At 38.0% G+C, this 23,340-nt stretch overlaps 1 long non-coding RNA gene across 6 annotated transcripts in view; it reads right to left on the bottom strand.

The window, feature by feature from the left end:
* Positions 1 to 23,340, bottom strand: part of LOC137448933 (uncharacterized) — a 160,862-nt gene that overhangs the window by 102,199 nt on the left and 35,323 nt on the right. For all 6 annotated transcript variants that reach the window (XR_010989263.1, XR_010989258.1, XR_010989260.1 and 3 more), the window contains exon 3: positions 15,026 to 15,125. This is a non-coding gene — a long non-coding RNA (uncharacterized lncRNA). The remainder of the gene's footprint in view (positions 1 to 15,025; positions 15,126 to 23,340) is intronic.

Genomic DNA, 23,340 nt, shown 5'->3' with positions numbered 1-23,340 from the left:
TACAGCCATGCTGAAGGATTTGAAGTATAACATGCTCTTTATTTTCAGATTATCTCAAGGGCTTTTGAAAGCAAGAGGTAACAAAATGACAGTTAATGGATCTAGGAGGGCCTGACCTGAGGATAAGGTTAAGTGTTGTAATAATCTCCATACTGAACTTGGTGCCATATAGCAGCTTCCCTAATGTGCTTGGTCACCAGGTGAACCACTCTGAGCAAACCTCACAGATTTTCTGCCCATAACACTTACAGAAAAGCTTAGGGTTCTGTGAAACACAGGAGCCCTCTCCTAAGACACTTCCCTTTTCTTCATTAAAGACTACTTTCCTCTACATTATGCTCACTGATAACCTTGCCATATTTCTTACTTCCGTGTATTCTCCTTTCTTTAGTGCTCTGGCATTTGCCTGTAAAAGCAAAATCTATCATATTTGCTAAACCTAAACCATTTCTTAGTTGGATTATAGGCTTTCTTCTTTGAAAATCAAAATAGTTAATGCATGAGTTCTCTTTGTTTGGCTTTTTTATTAGGTCTGGCTGAAGACTTGCTTCTTTTTCAGAGAGTATTTATTGGATGGAGATAGCAGTTGGACGTATTATTTTCTTCTTTGGAAGAAAGATAAAACTAGCTAATGAATTGCAGAGTTTCTCTAGGCAATGGCTTCTTTATGCTTGTTGTTAAGACCAGCATAGGCAATACTAAGGAAACCTCATTAAGGAAAACTGTTTTAATGTCCTTCTTTCAGAGACAGGTTTATTTCTTGATGTCCTGGGAATGATTTAATTTTCAACATGTCCCAACTCAACCCAGGCATACCACTGGGTATATCACTGGGTTGGAGTCACTCATTACCTTGCAAGAATAACACTGACTTAGCCTTACTAACATACAGTGGTATTTCAGTGTGGAGAGAAGTAATAGTAATCTGATTAAAAAAAAAAAAAATCAAACAGGAACTAGAGGCAGGAAAACTTACTGTGCTGAAGACAGAAACTGAGGGAAACTCTACTTGCACCTCATGCAGAGCTCTTCACTAAGCAAGATGACATAGTTAGTGTCATCAGGATGATGTATTAAGTAGTACACATAACTACCTTGAAATATTATATGCTATCAGAATACACTACATGAAATTTCAAAAGATCAGGTTACAGAACTGATAACAGGATCAGTCAAAAGAAAAACCAGGGTAAGAGACCAACATTTGGTACAAGGAAGGACTTTTCATATGAGCTAAAAAAAGCAGATGGAACTTGAGTAGTAGGATAGATGGCCAAGAAAAATTGGAAGGAATTGAATCCCAGAAAAGATAAAAATAATCTAAGAAAGTTGCTAATCTCCTAGACAGGATGAAAAGGCCACTAAGAACTGGTTTTGGAAATGGCATCAGCTGCAATCAGAAAGTCCACTGTGTTCATAACAAAGGAACACAGATACTCTGTTCTTACTGTCCATGAGCTGTACAAGAACAGAAGTACAAACAGAAGTACAATCAGAAGCTTGAGAGAGATTTACAAAATAACTCCCCCTTCTAAAGTTAAGTGCTCCTCTGAGTGAGGGAGAAGAGGGAGAGGATTCAGAAGCGGATGTAGGTTGTTTCTAATGCAAGCATTTGAGATAGTATGGTTTTGTTTGCAATCAGAAAAGACAGCTAAATAATCTGTCATCTCAGCCCATTGTTCCATAAAACTACTTCTTTCCTAAAGCAGTCCTGCATGACTGATCTCTGAAGCAACTGCTGAGTTACAATCCCACAAATAACATGCGATTTCTGTCTGTTAATGTTCTCCAGCAAGCTTAGCTTCTTCATTTAATTTAGACTGTAGTTGTCAAGGCTCATGCTTTCAGCTCTGAAATCCTTTGTGTGGCCCATTTTGTTGGCCAGGGGAATCACTGTATAAATACACTTAAAGGATTTTTGTGTCAAGTGATCTTCCCTTCTGTTTAAGCCTTAAAAGGTCAATGTATCTTCAGTTTGGCTGATTTCCCTGAACTGAGGAGGAACACAATAGTGTGGCGAAACCACACTCATCCCAGCCCACAGGATGGTTAACAATTGAGGTGTGAATTCATGATCATGAGGCTTTCAGATTGACACAGCAGTCTGGGAGGGGAAAAAAGGATTTTCTGTCCTTTATGTCTCTTTTACAGTACCATAAGATCTAGGAGGAGCTCACCATTCTAAACTATTCTTCAGAGGCACATTCCCATAGGCACACTTCTCTGACCAGTACCTGAGTACCTTAACTCTGCCCTTCCGTAAGAGCAGTCACAAAACCCACTTGTTTTATACTGCCTTGCGTATCGGTGATGCAGAAATAATAGTTCTAAATATTTTTGCTATTTATATAAGCATGTAAAACTAATCAAAGATGCACTGAGGTAGAAGAACACCTTTAGAAAATCACAGTGAAAACCATAATTAAAGAAGGCCTGAATCTGATGTAAAAACCAAAGAGGCTGAAAATGTAACAAATTGGATTAATCTATTCTTATCAAGCACCTTCATTTTAAATTCTAAAACATTATATATCCCTTGCAGGAAAAGGGGTTAAAAAAAGGGTTAAAGAAATAAATGCCAAGTCTTAATAAAACAATAAGAAGTGTAGCAGAAAGGATAATAAAACATTAGAAATTATTTATGATGTAATGGATCACTCTATATCTTTGCAGAAAGCAAATAACCAAATTACCTCAGTTTTAATACTCATACTCCCAGTGACTGCAGATGAGGAACCTTTAAAATGTATGTGCAAGACTGGAAATAGTTATAAAAGATCAGAGGCTTTCAAAATGCACTGTGTACCAGGTCTAGTGAGTGCAATGCCAAGAGCAATACATGAAATCTGATCTGACAGTTTCATAATTTTCCTTTGTTTGAGGAGATCCCCATGCAATGAAAACGTACAGCATCATGCCAAAACTAAAACAGTTAGTGCAAACAACTCCGAGGTAACAACCACTAGTTGCTTTCTCACTGGCAAAGTATAAAAAGAAGAAGAAGAATTAATTACATTACGAAATCCCAAGGAACATGGTTTAGATTAAAGGACTCTCTTTTTAACCAGTCAGCTGGGAGGTTGGTGTAGCACTGTTCCTGCAGATGTTTGGAAAGTATTTCACAAACACTAATTTTGGAGAGTGCTTCTAAAGGCTGTTGCTCTTCCACTACTCTGTGCCCTCTCCAGTTTATCTTAAGTATAAATAAAATAGAAAAAAAAAATAGTTCAGCTTCTAATTAAATAGGAAGAGGCTTTTTTTTAAAAGATGGAATAAAACATAAGACATTATGGTCTAGAGCCTGTAGATCTATAATCTGTAGTAGGATGGCAGGTCCCCTTCCACCTACAAGCAATAAAAAATAAGTAAAAGCCAATCTGTCAGAAGTCAGCAGGTTTAATTCAGTCCCTTGGCTCATATTGGCTACATGTGAACAGTGCACAGAGCAGTAAATTGTTATGCTGAAATCCCAGAGTTCAAGCCTGGTTGTGTGGTTTATCTGTACAAATGCAGTTCTGTATTACTCTCTGGCTGGCAATTTTTAGCAGGAGTCTGCACCTGATAACAGCTCTTTCTTATGGTGCCTCAGCGCATCACTAAACATTAAGCACATGAAGTAATTATTTAAATAGGATCTCAAGTAAAGGAGTAAGGCAGAATGTCAGTCTTATTTATGAAAATGGTGGCTTGCCTTCCTTGTGAAATTATGACAAGTATAAGTGGCTTTAAGACACTTCAAATTAGGATATACCAAGGCAAAACCAAAAGCTCAGTCATAATGTAGGTAGAGTAGGTTTGTTTCTGCCCGGTGTCTTGTTCCAGTAAGTACCACAGCAAACATTTCCAAATGTGTTCCATTCTCAAAGTAGAAAAAAATAGGAGAAAAAGTATTGTGATCTTCACAATGTATTAATTGAATCAGAGGAAAGTCAGAGGCACAAGCCATAGGAAATGTCCGTGTCATTGGAGGTGACCCATTCTGCTAGCAATTCTTTATACACAAATGGCTTTAAGTGACCCTTTGTAGAGTGGTGATGAGGTAGAGAAATTAAATTCTACTGTCCTGATCTGGCTTGGCTTGGGATGGGGCCAAAGGGCCATCCCTGGAACCTCTGGCAGTGACAGCAGATATGCAGAGGGGGCAGAGGTGAGACGGCAGGAGCATGAAACTGTGGAATCGTAAGCAGTGAGTGATGCGGTGGAAGATGGATTAAGGGCACAGGGAATGGAGAGGAGAAATGAAAGGAAGTGAGAAGATTTTGCCATCAACCTCTGGTACAAAACCTCAGGACCTCTGAGTCTGTGTTTGGGCCAGTGATCTGGGGTTCTGTTAATTAATTTTGCAACTACTTGCTAAAATTCCATCTTTCTATTGATAAAGAGCTTTGAGTATTCAAGTTAAGGAGTGAGAGCTTCCTCTTCTCTCCAACAGCAATAAGCCCTGCTTACTGGTACTAGTTCAGCTTTGAAAAAGTGACAAGCCAGCTGTTCTCTATAGTACATTTTCCTGCAGTGAACAGTCTCTACTCTCCCTCTTATGGCCTTTTTCAAATGATGTCTCTTCCTTCTTTCTCTGCCTCCAAGGTGTCAAGCCAGACCCAGGGCTAGATTGTGGAAGGAGAAATGCTTAATGTTGCTTTTCCCCTGCCTGCTCCTCCTTTTAAATGTTGCTTTTTCCCTGCCTGCTCCTCCTTTCTGACATTGTGAAGTTTTCTGATCATCTCTCCAAGTCTCTCTCATTGTCTGGAAAATGGCAATATGCAAATGTGACAGTTTCTCTTTTACTATCCACATTTCATTGTTACAAATGCAAGATGGGTGAGGCATGACTCTTGTGTTAATGAAAAAGAGCAAAGGTTCCATTGACTTCACCAGGGTCAAAACTTTACCGTCAGGGACCTAGTGGTAGAAATGGAAGAGTGTTTCCATTTTCACAGAGAAATTGCAACCCCCTTAATTGTGTTGAAAAGCTCAAATATTTTCTTCACAGGGTAAAGTCCATATCTTGTTTCAGATGCATGCAGTGGCCGAGTGTCATCTGCTGCTGAAAAACCTTTAGAAGTTACTTAAAACAGGCATAAAAGACAAGCAGGGTGGGAAAGGGTTGTTTGCTATTAAACACCAACACAAACCAAGCTGGGCTTTTTGTCTGCTCCCTTCCCCCATTTTTTCACACAGTCCTCTTCACCCTTCAGACAGCCTTAGAATGCTAATTTTTCTAATCACTTGGAGAATAAAAACTATTATAGACTTCAACTGAAATATGATATTAAATCTTGTTTAATGAGCTTGGATCCACACCTATAAATAAACTCCTAATCTCTCCCTTCTTTAACTTCTGAGAATGGTAGTTCTCACACCACATAGAACCTGATGCATTCGAATGTAAAGCAAATATCTCAGACCTTTTTCAGAAAGGATTGTTTTAATACAAATTGCAGGTAGGTTTTATGAGGAAGTAGTTTTAAATAAAAGTCTAATTGTCTTTTTTTCATAGATGTTTAGGATTTATTTTCACATAGCAGATGCTCAGAATGATTCAGTGAAATGATACTATAATGATAAAGCTCAGATCAGCTTTAGTCTTTGTTAGATATTCCACCCCTTTCTGAACTTTAAGGCATTCAATTATTCTTTTTTTCTCATGGGTAGAATCTGTATGCATGTAACCCTCAGTTAGCACTAACAACAATGTGAAAACCTTCACACATCAAAGATGTGACTACGTGCTTTTGTCTATCCTAATGGTTTAAGTGAAAATCCTGATAAATCAATGTGGGGTTTGTTTTTTTTTTTCTCTTTTCCTCTTTCTTAAGATTTGTTGTCTTGATTAGATAAAAAAAATAATAGGAGGCTGTCAGTCTGTTTTCAGGTCTTCTCTGTCTTTTTCTAAATTAGTTACAGCCCTTTTTCATAGCTTTCTAGCCAGCCTGACCTAATTTAATTACCATGACTTGTGTGGCTTAAAAATAAAGAGTTTTATTCAGTCTGCCTACTTTTGTATAAGTTTTCCCTTTCACACTTCTCTCTATATTTTGGCATTCACAATTCCTGTCCTCTGTTCCTCAGTAGGTTAACACAAGGTTAGTTTTATAGCATTGTCCATATTTTCACAAAAAGGCCTTTGATGCAGTTCTGATTAGTCCCTGCTTTGCTCTGTTTGTGTGCTGTGAGTCTGTGGGCCTTTGTGGGACATAAACGAACGTTAGCTGGGTCCTGGAAGCATGGGATGGAAAGTACACACTCATGCCCATCATGAGATAGAAATCCTCAAAGCTTCAAAGCTTGTTCCTAGACTTGCTGCTAAGATTTTTTTCTTATTTGAGGAAAATAGTTCAGAACTCAAAGCTTAAGACACAGTGAAGATGGGAAGATTGGAAGAGCGAGGGTGGTATGGATGGACTGATTACTACTCCATTCTTGTAAAATGCCTTGACAAGGAGGCACACCTCTCCCACTCATCACTCATCATGCTTGTTCACTCCAGGTTTAAAGAACTTGCAGGAATATGATCAAACCCTTATTAGTATGAGCTTAATTTAAAAAAGGAAGTTAAAAACTCCAAAACACTAGTTATGCATGTGGGAATTTCTGTTCAAAGGATGCTTTGTGATTGTATGTTAGGGTGGGGTATGTTCTGTGCTTAAGAAAACTCAGATCAGAGCTGTACTCCTAATAGACATGAATTCCCCAGAAGTAGCACTTGGCCTGCATCAGAAAGCTTCTGTCTTACAGGAAGCTTCCCCAGGATGGCACCTGCACAAAATACCTGACAGTAAATGTATTTAAATAAAACCAAGCATGTGTTGAGCTATCCAGATACTCATGAAAAATGTTTCCACTGCTTTACAAAGAGTGATTCAGAAAAAAATGGCAGTGGCCAAAGGAATGTCAAGAAATGCATTTAAAAATGACATTTCACCTTTCAATCATTACATTTAAAGAAAATCACTAAAAAATGTTTTGTTCTGCAGATGAATCAAGATAATTATCATTAGACCAAGTTCCAGAGGGACTATGTAAACAGTACCTGAAAATAAATCCTAGCCAGTCTTTATGCAGATGCCAGAAACTGACATGGTATAGAGAGAAACAGTAATTCCTGTGTTAACACCTACAAGGGAAGAGTCTGCTTTCATGCTTAGAAAATGGAGAGGTGAATAATTTATTTTCAGTCATTGTTAATTAGAAAACTCTATGGAAGCAATGAAGAGAGAAACAAAGATGTATTTGATTACTCTTCATGCCAAAATAACCCAACAGTGTAGGGATGGATTCTTCATAAACACTCACTGATGCCCTGCCTCAGGTTCTCTTAAAGCCTGTAATTGGTTCAATAAGCAGAGTTTGATTATTAGTCACATCTTTTGAAAAAAACTCACTGAATACCTTACCTTTTTCTAGGTCTTCACAAACAGTACTATAATTAAAAAGCAGCTACCTCTGAAGTGCAGTGCTACATCACTCAGAGAACAAGCTGCTATGACTCTGGAAAGAAACTTGTTGAGGTCACTGGGGCAAATCCCTACTGTTGTTTATGTTGGGTTGTTAAAAAAAACACTGAAAAGATAATGTTTTAAGGGCTCCTCAGATAGATGCAGACACACAGGAAACTTTATGGCACACTATTAATCTTTCTTAGATGAAGCGTTGATGCGATCTTGATAAAACATGACGCTGTCATTTGGAAGGAGGGGAAAAAAACCTGGAAACTAATGTTCAAATAGAGCATTTTCATCACCAAAGCACACCTATAACACCAAGACCCTCTTTTCATTAAGAGAAAAATGCTTATTTTGATTTCTAGTGTATAGTATTTCTCACTTGAATCAAGCTCTTTGCCATTGCCCCCGGTTGCATCAGCAGATTCTGTGTTCTCAATTGCAGCATCGCACCCTGAAACTGCACAATGTAAGAAGTCACTTACTGTCCTTATCTTTGTAAGACAAAGTCACTTGATACACCTCTGTCCTATAGGCCTGTGGAGTTTATTGCCACTTAATCTGAATCTGATTAATAATGATCATATGCTCTAAATATTAAAACTAACTTATGAAGGTAAAAAAACAACTGATTTTTTTTTTTTACAGATTACTTTAAACTGTGGCATAAGTGGATATAAGGTCTCCAGTTGTGGAACTTCATAGTATGGAAATGCCTTCAAGCTGTTCAAGGACACAAATGTATTGCAGAGAGAGAGGTCCCCTATACACATGTCCTTGAGGTTCACGACAACATTGACAAATCTCTCTACTACCATATTGGAGACTTCAAAATGCAGATAGCAAGCAACCAGCTTATGCAACTACAAAAGAACAAAAGGGCAATTGTTGAGAGGACAGAGCCAGGCTCTTCTCAGTGATGTCCAGTGATAGGACAAGAGGCAATGGGACCAAGCTGGAGCAGAGAAGATTCCACCTGAACATAATGAAAAGCTTTTTCACTGCAAGGGTGACAGAGCCCCGGAACAGGCTGCCCGGAGAAGCTGTAGAGTCTCCGTCTCTGGAGACATTCAAAGCCCACCTGGATGCATTCCTGTGTGATCTACTCTAGATAATACTGCTCTGGCAGGGGGGTTGGCCTCAATGATCCTTCAAGGTCTTTTCCAACCCCTAACATTCTGTGATATTTCTCCATGTCTGTCAAAAGGGTGAAAGACTGATCAAGAAACCATGTGTGATAATATTTTTAAAACCTGATGAAGTTTCTGTTACATTCCTGCAACCACTGCATTTTTTAAGTCTCATATATTCAGATAGATGTTAGCATCATTGCACAAAGAATATCTTCATATTAACATATAATTTTTTCCCCATCAACACTATATTTTGCAGTATTTTAAAAAGACAAGTCTCTTGAGGCTTCCTGCAGTTTTCAACAGAAATGTAGATCCATAGTTTAGAAGTGTCATTTCATGCTTTATTGTGATACTGCTAGAAAAGCTTCAAGCCCATTTCTAAAAAGGCATCTAGTTGGGTTTAAAAAGAATGTATTTGAGGTCATTAGCAAAGGAAATTACTACCATTAATTCTGACCTACCACAGGTTTTAAAAGAAAGAACAAACCATGAAACTTAAAAGAAAACCCAACAAATGTGTTTTGTGAATCCATGTGCAATATTTTGGTTACAAAGAAATAAAATGCTGATACGTGCCAGACACCCTGAAGTTGCTCTCTTGTGACTAATTCTTCTGAGCTAGGTTTTATATTAATCTTCCAGTGCTTGGCCTCTTCCCACCCTTGTGATTAAACTAACAAAAGCAGTTTATACCAACACCACCATAAGCAAAGAAGTAAAATTAAAAAAATCTTTCAAGCATTCATTTTGCAGAGATAAACAGCCTTACAAAAAAAAAAAAAATCACATGAATGTTGTATTGAATAAAATTCCATCCATAAAAGTTTAGTTCAACATAGAAAATGTTTTGTTTCCAAATGTAACACTCAAATGCTTTCTTGATCTGTTTATCTGAAGGGAATATTCCTAAGCAATTTACATGAAACTAATCTGAATAGTGGCAAAGTTTCCCAGGAGCTGATTTGCTGCAGAACAGATTACAACATTTCTTTGAATGCAAATAAAAGTCTCAAACCTATCAAAAGAACTTTTTAAGAAATACTGCAAGCCTCAGTAAAATCATGACCAATGCATTTTAATAAAGTGTTCAAAACTTCAAAGTCTGCAGCCGTATTTCTCATATAAACAGGTTCACTTGCAAAGGAAGAATTCAGAGAAGTCCAGTCTGAGACATCTGCCTGGTCCTGCCAGGCTTTGCTACTGCCCATTTTATATGGCATGATCTTTTCTGGAACTTTTTTTGACTGAACAGGTGTATAATTTCAGAGTGCCTACTCATAAATACAAACAGATCAGAATCCAGTGGTTGGGGCAGCTGCTGTTCTGCCTTTAGCCCTTTTTTTGGTGTGTGCTGCTGCCTCTGGGGAAGGAAAAGGTAAGCCAGAAGGGACAGCTAAGCAGTTCCTGAATGGCTTAAGCTCAGGTTAGTATGGTAACTTACATCTACAGTTCTGATAATTAGAAAATTAGCACTCTCTATAGTAAAGGCAGCACCAGTCATGGATAAAAACATCAGAAGCAGGTACAGAGAAAATAGGATAGGAAAGATGAGTGGGACATGGAAATCTACTGAAGGACTGCAATAAGAGTTACAGGCCACCTCAAGAGGTTCTTCTGGATAAGGGCTATTCTGTTCTTGGCAATTATGACTGATAACTTCTACTCTTTTTTTTCTAAGAAGAAGGTGTAAATCTGCTTCTTTTGTCTGTGCCAGAGTATTTAGATTTTGAATGTTTCACAAAAGGCTCCCTCTTCCAGTATGAGAGTGCAGTGGTCCTCAATCTCATTTGGTGTCTACAGCTATTTTCATTTTACCAATAGTAGTATAAGAAAAGCAACCACAGATGAATTTTAGAAAAGGTCATTCCTTATTTGCATATCTGTCTTTGCTACATCTTGAAGAAAAATTATGTCAGAATGAGATCATGAGAAAAGAAATGTATAGATAACTCACTGATCTGTATGCAGATCAAACACTGACTGCCTTTGGCAGAAATGCACATCTGATCCTTACTGCAGCCAGATTCAAGAAAATAAAGGGCAGAATATGGTGTGGATTCCACTGCTCTGATCATGCACAGAAACCAGCTGATATTTTGAGGTTCTGAGGTTACAACATGTGGCTCTTCTAAAGAGCAGACTGCAACCTTGAGGCATTTGTTTTATTTTGCTTTTCAACTGAAATCTGACATGCATTATATGTGAACATTTGGAAGTCATACTGTTTATTATGCATCACATATAATTGCTTTAACTTTTATAGTATGCAGTCGTTAAACTGACTTTCAAAATAATAGAGCACTTAACAAAACCCTTCCCGACATGTGACCCAATAAAGTTGAATGAGCGTGGTGTCTGACTTTACAGATGCTGCTTACTCTGGTGTAGGTGCTTACAGCCTCGTTTCCAATCAGTAGTGATGCTTGCAAACAGAAGAGGTGCATAGGAAGCATGCCACATTGTGATCTATGAACAGATTTATACATATAAGTATAAATCATTTCTGGCACTGATTTATTTTACTCAAGGTCCTCAGAACAGCAGGGGCAGATCTGATATGTGAAACAGTAAGCCCCAGCCAATTAGTCTGTGACAGAGAAGAACTTCTCCTTAATATGTGCTGTTTGGTTTATATGTGGTCTGTTCCTTCAGTGATTTCATGTTCCCCTCTGATTTCACTGAAATCCAGCTTTTATCAGCTGGAATCTTGGCATTCTTTCCCGGTGCAGCAAAGAAATATCCATCCTTCATTTGGAAGGATGGAAGTATGCTATGTGGGCTTTGCTTCTGTCTTATAGAAGAGAATGCTTTTGTAGTTCTATTCCTCAAAAAAATCTGTGAACAAGGAAATAAACCAGTTTATGAGACAGACGAGTGTACCCTTTCAAAGCACCACAGGGGGACCCAACCAAGTAACATCCATTAACATCTGTAACAGCAGAAAGACCCAAGTATGCTGTTTTGGAAATCTGCCATGCCATGGTTGTGCAGAACAGGTTTCTTTAAAAACAGTCAAGAAAAGTTTGGATGATCTCCTACATCATTAATACCTTGCACTGCTTGCTTTTGACATCTGTGCATTACTACAATCTGAAAGTTAATGAAAGTAAAAGTTTTTCTAAGAAAACATCCCCAAGGTACATAAAGCCCCAAAGGGTATGTTAGATTGCTGAGATGACAGATTCACTCCATAAATTAGTTCAGGCTCTGGACAGAGGAACGTCTACAGATTTAGACTAGTACTTGCATTAGTCTGTCACATCAGTAAAAGCAGCACCTCACACTTTCCTCAATAAGAATTCCATGGCATAAACCCAAATTTTCATTTACACTCATAGAAAAAGTAGAAGATTCCCAAGTTTCTTTCCCTTGGATCTTGTGTCTGCATAGAAAGAACAAAGAAGGTTTCATTTACATTATGGGAGTGGAATGAACAGTAAGAAAGATAGGTAGAGCAACACAGTACATCTTCCAAGAGCTGAAGAGGAGGGAATGACACTCAGGAGCAGCCGCAAGTGAAAAGCAGCTGCTTTACCCTGGGACAAGAGCTCTAAGGGATGATCCTTATCTTCCACTGCTCCTCCAGTTTGGGAAGGACACTAGATCTTGCCCTCCTTGGAGATTCGCCGAAGGAAGGACAAGTGGCCATCAAGTGGTTGTAGGTGAATTCTGAGCTCAGAAATGCCTTACAGTTGCACTTGGACCTAAAATGTTTTTGACCAAGACAGGCAGGAATGTAACCTAGTGAGCTCAGAGGCTGGGGACAGCCTCTTGGTCAGCTGTTACTGACCAAGGGTCTGGCTTCTGCAGCCAGCAAGAATACCCATTACTTCTACCATCAGATCCACTACAGAGATGTACAGTTTCTAGTACTTAAAGCAGAAATACAGAATAATTTAAGTTGGAATAAACTACTGGACATGATCTAGTTCAATCCCTTGCTCAAAGCACAGTCAGTTTCAAAGTTAGATCAGGTTGGTCAGAGCCTGTCAAGTTTTGAGAGTCTCCAGGGACAGAAATTCTGTAGCCTTTCTGAGAAGACCCTTGCTGTGTTTATCCATCCTTATCATGAGCTTCCAAGAGGTATGGATGATGTATAAGACCTTATCTGTCGTAGAAGGAAGATGCGGCTGAGCAGCACACAGATCATTCCTGAGACAACTTGCTCCATGGTAATAGTATTTCAACAAAGAGGATAGCTTGGAGGAAATTGGATGCCACCTCTTTCTCCTTATTTTCCAGTCAATACAGGAAGACTCAGAATCACAACACACAATTGAGGACAACTTTGTCCCACTTTACATGGTCTTGTGGGCATAGGACCCCCACAATGATACTACATACCAATAGATTGAAGCAGCCTCACCAAGTATGTTTGCAGATCACCACCCCTTCTCCTCTGCTTTTCTACCTGATCTCCATACAAAGCAGCCATGCATGTTGGGTGGCTGGAGCACAGGGCTCTGTAGAGATTATTGCCTCCACAGAAAGAAGCAGCCTTAGTGACCTGGTATTAAAAATACTAGAACAAACGTTCTAGGAAGCAAGAACTGCCTTTTCAGATACTCTTATATTAAGTTAAAAATTAATAGCCTGGGGCAGGGAATTCTTTTTTGGTACAATAGAGAATTATTTTAGAAGGCTTACAGGAGAGAGTTTTTCTTTTTGTTAACTTGATTTATTTACATGTATTCTTAGAAGTCTCACTCAAACTTCACACAAAAATGATTTCCAATAAAAGAGGTTCATGCTTCTGGATAGAAAACAAGTAAAACTCAGATTCAAATTCCTCCTTTAATTCTGTGACCTGGGGCAACTACTGCTGCCTTTTAAAATATGCGTACTTCTGTCCCTGGTGATTGTTATTAATACAGTTTAGGGAAAGTGGTGATAAAGATCAATCCCCTGCCCAGAAATGAAACATTAACTGCTTCTTTCATGTCTTCCATAGTGAGTGAGCAGCTACAGTTTCAAATGATCCCCAGATGTTTACTACTTCTTGTGCTCAAAAGCAGTTTAGGTTTTCTCCAGAGCAGCTGTGCCATGTTGGGTATTTCTGGTTATCCTGCAGACTTCAACCTCTTGTCCTCTGAAGAAAATGTAAAGGTCAAACAGAAAGCCTGTGTGGTGTAGAAGTCCCCAGTGAAAAATAAAACAATGTTCTTTTAGCATTGGCCAATTTAAGCTATGCCTCTGCACGCTAAACAAAATATTCCAGGAATTCCTATAGAGATGAGTATGTGAACATTACAGGCTTTTCACTTAATTACAGAAAGGTTTAATGATTCTGGTAAAAGAATCAGCACTGAGGTCTCACGAAAACTATGCTATTTTTCTGTTTCTTTACAGCAGTGGTTTCCTATTTATTTATTCTTACACAGAACTCAGACTTCTCCTATCTGGAGTCCTGAAAATTAAATAAACAATATAGTTCCTCCTTAGCTACTGCATACACCTTAAATTTCCAATATGTGTTCAGGTAAAGTCACCATGGAAAAACCAACCTGTTTGGCAGTGGCTACATTCCTCAAATAGACACTACAATATTTACCTACCGGGTTTTCACAACTGTGGCTTCCCACTGAAAGCAGCATTTGTGTCAATGCATAGAAAAAAGGATGGATAAAGGAAAAAAGTCTTATGATAGGTAATGTTACAATCAAGAAACAGAGTGTGCTGTTAGGCTCAGAACATAGGAAGATTAAGAATAGTAAGAACAATTTTTATTCTACTTTATTTCTTTTGCACTTGTCCTAATTAGTCCCTGATGACAGAAGACTTACCTTTACTAATGCTTAGTCCCACTGGAAACAATCCCAATAAAAGCAGCAACATTCCAAGTGCATTAAACAGATTATTATCTGATGAGCCCAACAATTGTGTCATTCTTACAACCAGGTAAGTAAAGACAGAAGATCATGCTGTACAGGGCATTATATTTTTGTGACTTGGTAAGCACTGTTCCTTTCCCTGCTGAACAGCAGAGATGGAAAAAAAATGAACTCCAAACTATGGTAGGACTCAAACATAATCTCTTACAACTGATATGGTATACGTAACTTAGAGGATGCAATGAAAACAAAAAACCTCTGATCCTAATTTCAGGGGAATTATTCTAGCTGAGCACTCAACTGAGCTGAGCTTCTCTAATGCACAGGTGCCAATTTGACTTCATTGGATCAGACCATATGGAAATGAAACATTTAAATATATTGTTCACATATTTCTCAAGGCAGGCTTGATGTTTGATGGTCAAAATTAACCAAGTTGCTAAGTCCCTGTAAGATCAGAACTCAAACACATTCTGAAGGCTATTCTGAGCAGACTCCATGATCTTATGAGCATATAAATGTTGAAATAATAATCTATTAAGACTGAATTAGTCATAGGTTTGTTCAAACTGAATTGTGAATTTTCTTATTTTTATGTCAAAATGGTGTTACTTACTATTTCACCCATCTTGTCAAAAGCAGGTGGGAATGTTCTAAAACGCACACACCACAGGGGTCTTCCAGTGTAAAGAAGCAAATCTTCCCTGCTGAGAAAGCTGAAAAAACAATAAAGTGCATAATTGATTCTCTGGCATTGAAAAAGGGCACATTTGTAAGTCTAAGAATTCAATACAAATTAGAATCTTTCTTCCATGGACACTAAACGTCCATCTCAGAACTATGCTGACACAATTTGGTATTTTGACTTGCCAAGATAAAATGGCAGGAAAGCTGGAAAGCAATTCCATTAATAATTTCCAGTTTCTCCTGCTTGTGGTTCACTTTATTTTACAAAGTGGTGTTTTGTTTGGTTTTGTTTTTAAATCCTGATTTCCAAGTCTTTCACCTTATATATCATTTACACATTTCCATTTCTTTCCTCCTTTTTTTTTTTTTGCTTAATTTCCCTCCCATTTTAGCTCAGGGGAAATGGATTTTCAAAATTAGTTACATGGTTATAGAGAAGAAATGTGTGAACCCAGGAAAAAATACATGCAATAATTGCAAAAATAATTGTTTGATAATTGCAGAAACACCCTCAGAATTTGAGAATCAAATTCATTGATGGAATCCTACTTTAAAAATAAAGTCTATTGTCAATTATTAAAATTTTGCTCCCAATTACCTATCAGCTCAATTATAATTAATTATGGAAACACATGGTTACTTGCAACATCAAGGAGTTCTTAGAAGCTAAGCTGTCTTAAGAGCAAGTTTACAGAATTGTATAGGCCACCTGGTGAGGACATCCAGGGAAGCAAAATAGAAACAAGGAATCAGCAGTTCCTCCCTGCCCCTGAGAATACATTACACCTCTTGGCTCTCTGTGGGAACTAAGATACTCGTTCTTCAAATAGGTAAGGCAACAACACACCTTTAACTGGCCATGACAGGAATGTTACTTAATCATATGCACAGAGTTAAACATGGATTTATGGACTTTCCAGAACAGGACTGGGTTCTAACCAAACATCCTTCTGTCTGCCCATCACAAGGGTGATCATAACTCGCAAGACATTATGAAAGACTGGGGGGCTTTTACAATTTTCTTTCATGTTCAAAATTGATCAGGTGTCATTTTTAGGTCTTATTTCTGTATAGAATAGCTTGTGTTTTCCATCTGAGTTCCCAAAGAGACTGCAGCTGCAGTGTGACCTAAGCTTTTTTTCTTCTTCTTCTTTTTAATCTATTTTCAATTTTTATTACTTAGCACACATTTTAAGATAGGAAATAACAGCAAAGTTATTTGGCTTGAGGACAATCCCTAGTGGTACACACTCAAATTAGGGTATAAGCTGTTAAAATGTCTGTGATATAACTCCCCTCGAGTGAAAGTCAGCTGGAGAGCCCACTTACTCAAAGCAAAGTAATGGTTAGGACAAATATCCTGGGATCTGTAATATCTACGGTTTCTAAAATTAATCTCCTTTACTCCGTGGAAGAAGGCTATGTGAATTATGTACCAGAGAACCTGCAAAGAACACTATACTATAGTTAGTTAAAATGGGTCAAACTCTTCCTTCAGGCAAAGTTCTGAAGTCAGTGGAGTTGCAGAAGCAGTGGATTTGGCCCACAGCAACTGATGGATGACTGATCCTGGGAACACTAGTCAAGACCCTGACTAGCAGGTCTTGGAGACAGTTCATGCAACATTAGTGGAGGATGCAGTTTTGTACTAGGTAACAAAACAGCCTCGGGACGCTTTACAGTAAAATATACCTTTGAAATATTGTAACTTTCTCATATAGTCTGACCTGTTTCTGCAAGTCTGAAACCATTTTCACATGCTCAGTAGCAGAGTAACTGAGTCTACAAATTACTCTATTGTGATACTCATTCATGCAACTATTGCCTAAAATACAGACTGGTGACAAGTGTAGACACTGTCCTGAGACTCCTCCTGATCTGTGCAACATCAGCTCATAAGGATGAACTGAAATCTGGCTGAAGTGCAATACAATCTTTTTTCCCCTTTCCCATATTTCAAAGCATGTCACTTTCTTGTGTACCCTGGTCTTAAGCACCAATGACACAGTTTTAGTGTATAGAAAAAATGAAGAATTGTGTTTTGGGTACAATATAAAAGCTATCAGCAGGCCACAGGTTTATTTTATGCAGATGTTCAGTTTGCATATAATGGGACTCAACAGCACTCAAGTTTCCAATAACTCCTTTTCTTTGCTTGACCAATTTTCTTCATTACTTATAGGTCCCTGCAGAATTCAGAGCCATTATTGCAAACATAACACATTACAGAAAGAACATGGCCCAACATGCAAAGCTTTTTAATCAGGTTTTCATCAGCTGCTTTTACTGATATTTTTTCATTTCTCTTATGCCCTGCTTTTAATGTCCCAGCCTTCATTTGATACCATAAAACAAGAGGAGTGGACCATTACAACAGAACGTGTTCATGGCTGACTATAAAAACAATCACATATCAGATTGGCCTTGTTAAAAAAGTATTCTCAAAGCTTGGATTGATAATTGTAAATAATCTGTATGGAGTTTTAAGGGTAGCGTTCAAAAGTAAGCAGATTTGTGCAAAAAAATTTGGTGTATTCTCCCAAGGCCTGCAGTTGTGAAATTGCACACCACAAGCTGATGTTCAAAACTCACTCTAAACTTGCTCTATCTCAAAGGATGAGAGTGTTGTTTTATCTCTTGAGGAGTGATGTAACGTTCAAAATTTTCATTATTTAGGCAAAAATAAAAAGCAGTTTTCTATTCTGCCACAGATATCAGTAATGTGAATACCTCAATCCAGCTCATTAGGACCTGAGGTAAGTTTGTTCTGGCTCTAGGACACAACTCCGACTCATACCAAAGCAGCAGGGCTTTCCAGAGCAGGACAACGGTCCAAGAGACTGCTAGGCTGTGGGAGACAATGGGGGACACACTGCATCTTAGCTGCTTCCTCCTGAACAGGCTGTGGACTTAGACAAGAGACCCTGCTTGACTGGCTCTGGAGTCACAGCCCTGCAGATCACTTCTCCTCAGAACTTTTGGGACTTCAGTAAAACCTTGAAGTGCAGTCTCTGAGGGGAGAGAGGCTCTAGTCATTCATCACATTGATAGTATCTGGTGCTTGCACAAGACAGGGACTCCCAGTCCTATGAAGCTGTCTTCTCAGTTGACACATGACTGTTGTATTAAGCACTGATAATGTGGCAACAAAATTTGGCCTATTTCATTCCTTGCCCCCTCAGCCTTGAGAATAGTGCAGAAAAGGTGGGGAAGTCAAATACAGCAGCCCATGTGCATAATATTTTACTAGCCACTATGGAGTCCTTAGCTTTTCCATATATATGGAACATTAACAGAAAACTGGGTTAGTTGTTCTTTTTATGCTGCAGATGATACATTTAAGAATCATGACTTCTGAAGACTTACAGCCTCAGTACCCACCAAAGACACAGAGCCTTCTAAGATCCCAGGATGTCATCTTACCTTTTACCCTTTTTTTTGGACACATCTAAAGACTAAACTAGAAATTGCAGTGATACATGAAGAACTGAAAGATATGTAAAACCCCTCTGTTAGATTTTCCATCCAAGTCTGCTTTGCTCTTGGGACTGCATACTTTATAGTTTGACTTTTACACTCTGTTGTAATGGCTCTTTCCATCTGAGTGCATTGTACTACAGGAAGCTAATTGACTTTGACTTCTCTGATTCTGTTCTCAGTGGGATAATGCCAATTGTAATTATTTTATTGATTGTTTGGAGCAATTAGCAAAAAACAAATTTCTCCAAAGAACAGATAATTTGGTTTTGTTGCTCTCTACCATTAAAGCTAAACAATTTGTTATCGGGGGGGGAGGGGGGAATAGGAAACACGTTCCATCTGTTTATTAGCTGAAAAGAGACAAGTTGTATCTCATCATTAATGTCATTAGTAATTAGCGCTCTTGTGCTGCCACCATCTGCACCAGTGTTGGCAGTCTGTCAGCAGCTTCAAATGCCAGGGTTGATTGTGTTTTATCTGTGCCAAACAATAAGCAGACCGTATGTGATCCTGAAATTTGTAAACAGTAGTTGGCTAATGTAATTTAACTAGGCAGTTTTGTTATATGTGTGACTGCTACCCTGGGAAGGACACGAGACTCTAAACCTCCAGGGCAATTCCCAGTCATTGGGTCACCAGCACCAGGCTCAGAATGCCACTCTCAATTAATCAGATTTCTGATGGTCACAACTGGGTTTTGTTTCCATTTGAGACGAGCTCTGAAACAGTGCTGCAGTCAAAATGGCAGGACCTGTGCTCACATTCCATCAGCAGCATTGCCCTGCAGGATAATTGGCAGATAAACCCTGGCACGTCTTACAAAGGCCTTGTTAATCAAATAGGCTTCCTAGCTGTTATATAATAGGTAACTTTTCGTTCTACTGCAGATTGAAAAGAATGGATTATATTTTATTTTACCCTGGATGAAGTTTCTCCATTGGGAGTGGTGGAGAACTGTTTGCTATGCTTACATTTGCATCATATTTACTATAAAGATTATACATATAAGTGACTTGTAAGCTACTTGTTTAGTAATTTTTCACTGGTACTTCCCCATTCTATGCATTCAGTGATGTGAATAATGTATACCAGCACAGATGGATGTTTTTGGCACGTGGTTTTGAAGCCCCCATTAAGATGTATTAATTCATATACGGTATCATGGAATAGTATGATTAGTGAATATCTATTTATAGTGCTTATTGCTACTACCTGGACATTTTTCTCTCCAGGGCTACCGGAGCAGAAAGATGTTAAAAATGCCAGGTTCCACTGTCACTGTAAGAAAAATCCATTTCCTAGTTGTATGGTAGTTTGCTTTTGGTGCCAAAAGCCTAAGAACCTTCAGGTAGCAGTCTCTTTTTCTGATAAGAGAATGTGGAGCTGCCACTGATCTGAATCTCAGTCAAAGGTGAGAGAAATCATGAATTTCAGAGAGCCCATTATAACGCAAGAGCACGAGGTGCAATTAGATTAGCTGGTGTCTTAAAAAGGGCTAAGAATAGACCATTAGAGGCAACTGCAAAAGAGAGAACATGAAGCATACAGAGAAAGGTATGATCTTTCAATATATTAATTATATATTTTATATATATATATGATATATTCATTGAATATATATTCAATATATTTCCTTTTTGTGGAAAAGGTATATACTTTGGACAGTGAATAATCTAAGGAAGGTGATATTGTAATGATCAAGAAAGTAGGAGTATTTTATGACTTAACATTCTAAAATGTTTGTTTACAAAAGGCAGTTTGCACTTAAGGACTGGTCCAAAGCAACTTGATTTGCACTATTCATTTGGGTTTCAATAGGTTTTATGCCCAGCCCATGTGGCTATTGGGTTAGTTTACTGTGTGCAAATATTTACAGAATTTGCTGTCTTCAGATAGCATAAGAAATCACCTGTCCCAAGAAGTCTACGCTAAAGATGGAAATAAATAAGGCATAAAAATATCAGGTGTTTAATATCCAATAGGAACAGCAATATAGATTGTAAGAATCTTTTCTTCCATTTACTTCTGTTTCATTGCAATAATGTGTGATGTGCCACTTTACATATTGTAGAATATAACTTTAAAGATACATATCTGTTTATCGTGTTGTAACATCAATATAGAAAACAAAGCCATTTTAGTTTTGGAATTACAAAAGGAAAAGGAGACTTTACTAGCAGTGTAGGAATGTTCTAGTATTTAATTGTAACCCCTCTGCCACTTTTCAACATGTATACTGGAAAAACATTACAGATACTAAAATTAAATATGATGCCAATACTGTAAATATAGTGTAAGAGGTTACTGTATCACTGAGCACTTTAAAATGTTAAGATTCCTTGGCTTCATTTAGATGCATTAACTAATTCCAGGTTGAGTCACCTCAACAAAACTCACTGTTGGTAAGCATCCATCTCACACACAATTCTCCAGGGTACACATAGATGTGAGAATATTTTGTTACGGTGTGGTTACTAACATTGCTTTATTTCTCATTAGTTTATACTGTACTCTTATTACATACAAATTAATTTAACTTCCACATTCAGTCAATCTACACACATAATTCAATAACATACCTTAAACTATTAAATGACAGCCTTTCTGCCTCCCAGGTACACTGTCAAACATGGTAGGATAAATGAGTAAGTAATGTTGCAGAGCTAATAAATTCCATTTAGCCAAGAGGACTGAAAACAGCTCCCAGAGGTAGGGCTGGAACCTTCTGCTGCAGACCACTGAAATCTATGGAAAGACTTACATAGACTTCATTAATTACTCTATTAAGGGTAGGGACAGAAGACAGTATTTGTAGAGGACAAATTAGGGAGGCAGGTTATATTTCTCCGTTAGCACTGAAAGTTCTTTTTGGAGCTAAGTAAGCATTTGGTGACAGGCTGCCTAAATAACTATTCTGAGGTATTTCTAAGTGACTCTTTACAGATCAGTATGATTTAGCTGGCTTTAGGTATAAAATACAGCCTTTGGTTTTACTTCAGCTAAAGAGGGAAGCATAGTGTAGCCATTATCACAAGTGATGGGAGGCATGCTCTGAAATGCAGGTGACTAAAATTATCACAGATCCCCACAAATATCCTGTCTGGCCAAGGCATAGCAGGGTGATGTCAAGCACCATCAGAGCTGTGCTACCTGGCAGAAGATAAGGGGAAATGAGCAGCTCCTGTAGACTTTTTGCTGTCCTTTTTATCTTGCACTATAATGCCACTATTGTAGACGGGTCAGGAAGAAAGGGAATTTAAAGTAAGCAAGATCTTAAAAAAATAAACAGAAGAATTAAGGCTAAAAATGGGGAATATAGAACTCAGCTCTAATCCCAGAAAGTATGTGATTTCTATTTGCAGACTAGCAGTCACTATTCTGTAGTAACCTGCTTTTGTTGCATAGGTCTTTTATTACTTGGTAGCTGTGAAATGGCCAGTGTTTTGTTTTAGCCACAATGCATTCACTGATAACTGAGTATGCTTTAAGAAACCAAATTCCTTTAAAGCAGAAAATTATTCCTTTGCTATTGAATTCTCGCCTTGTCACTCAGCCTGAATTTTCAGGTTTTTTTTCCACATCTGTTGAGTTGAAATGGAAGGAATTCAGCAGCCCATGATATAATTTTTCATTTAGAAAAATATACTGTAATTGTGTTATATTATTATAAATTGTTTCTTGATTCGAAATTATATACAGACAATGGATAATGAATTGCAGACAAAAATCAATGAAGAAAGGTCATCTTAAATATGACTTACTTGTCTCTGATTATCACTGGCCAAATGTAATTAGATGCTTATCAAATTGCAGCTCTGGGAAGATGAGTTAAATGTCACAGTAAATTGCAGGTTTAAAAAGAAGTAATTTATATTTATATCTTAACTATTTTTAGTATTTTGTTTGTTTGTTTTTTATACAAGTAAAGGTTAAAGTAATCAGACCTGACTCAGAAAACACTGAAATGACCCTTTTAATTTTAGTAAGACTTAGACCTAACCATAGGAGCACAAAAGCCTTAGCACAGTTTACCAACTGCAAAGTTTTCTATAATCTTAAGCAGATGCCATGGCAAAATAAAACTCATTAACAAAATAATTCCTGCACAGGTTTATTTTTCTACAGCAATGTCTGTAATTTTACGCAGGGTAAAAATTGCTATCCACCCAAAGTCTTAATACGTTGAATGATCTTTTCATCAGTGATGTAAGGTTGTATCTGAAAACACATCATCTCATGCTTTATGCTGTTGCACACATAGCAGCCAGGAGTCAACTGGCTTTTTCATGAAGCACAACTGCCAAGGAAAAAGTTCTTCCTTACGTTCAGGTGGAACTTCCTCTGCTCCAGCTTGCACCTGTTTGCCCTATCATCAGACATCACTGAGCAGAGCGTGGCTCTGTCCTCTTACACTTGCCCTTTACGTATTACTAAACATTAATGAGGCCACCCCTCAGTCTCTTCTTCTCCAAACTAAAGAAACCCAGCTCTCTCAGCCTTTCATATGGGAGATGTTCCACTCATCATCTTTGTGGCTCTGCAACAAGCTTTGTTCAGAGCTTATAAATAACAACAGCATACAAGCCCTACATCCAACTAATTTAGCTCCATATTGTGAATCCCTCTGTTTCTTTCAATTTGCCTCAAGCAAAGTCAAGTTCTAGTGATCTTTTTTTGGCCAGCATATATGAAACTACTTCATGTGACCTTGGTACTGTTTTGTACAAAGCATTAAGTATCTCTTATGAAGCAAATAGTAGTCTA

This window comes from Melanerpes formicivorus, unplaced genomic scaffold (genome assembly GCF_026170545.1).
Source record: "Melanerpes formicivorus ecotype bairdi unplaced genomic scaffold, bMelFor1.0.p_v2 SCAF_27, whole genome shotgun sequence".
In the NCBI taxonomy this organism is placed as follows: Eukaryota; Metazoa; Chordata; class Aves; order Piciformes; family Picidae; genus Melanerpes; species Melanerpes formicivorus.
The sequence above is the reverse complement of the archived record's forward strand: the minus strand, read 5'-3'. Positions and strand labels throughout refer to the sequence as shown.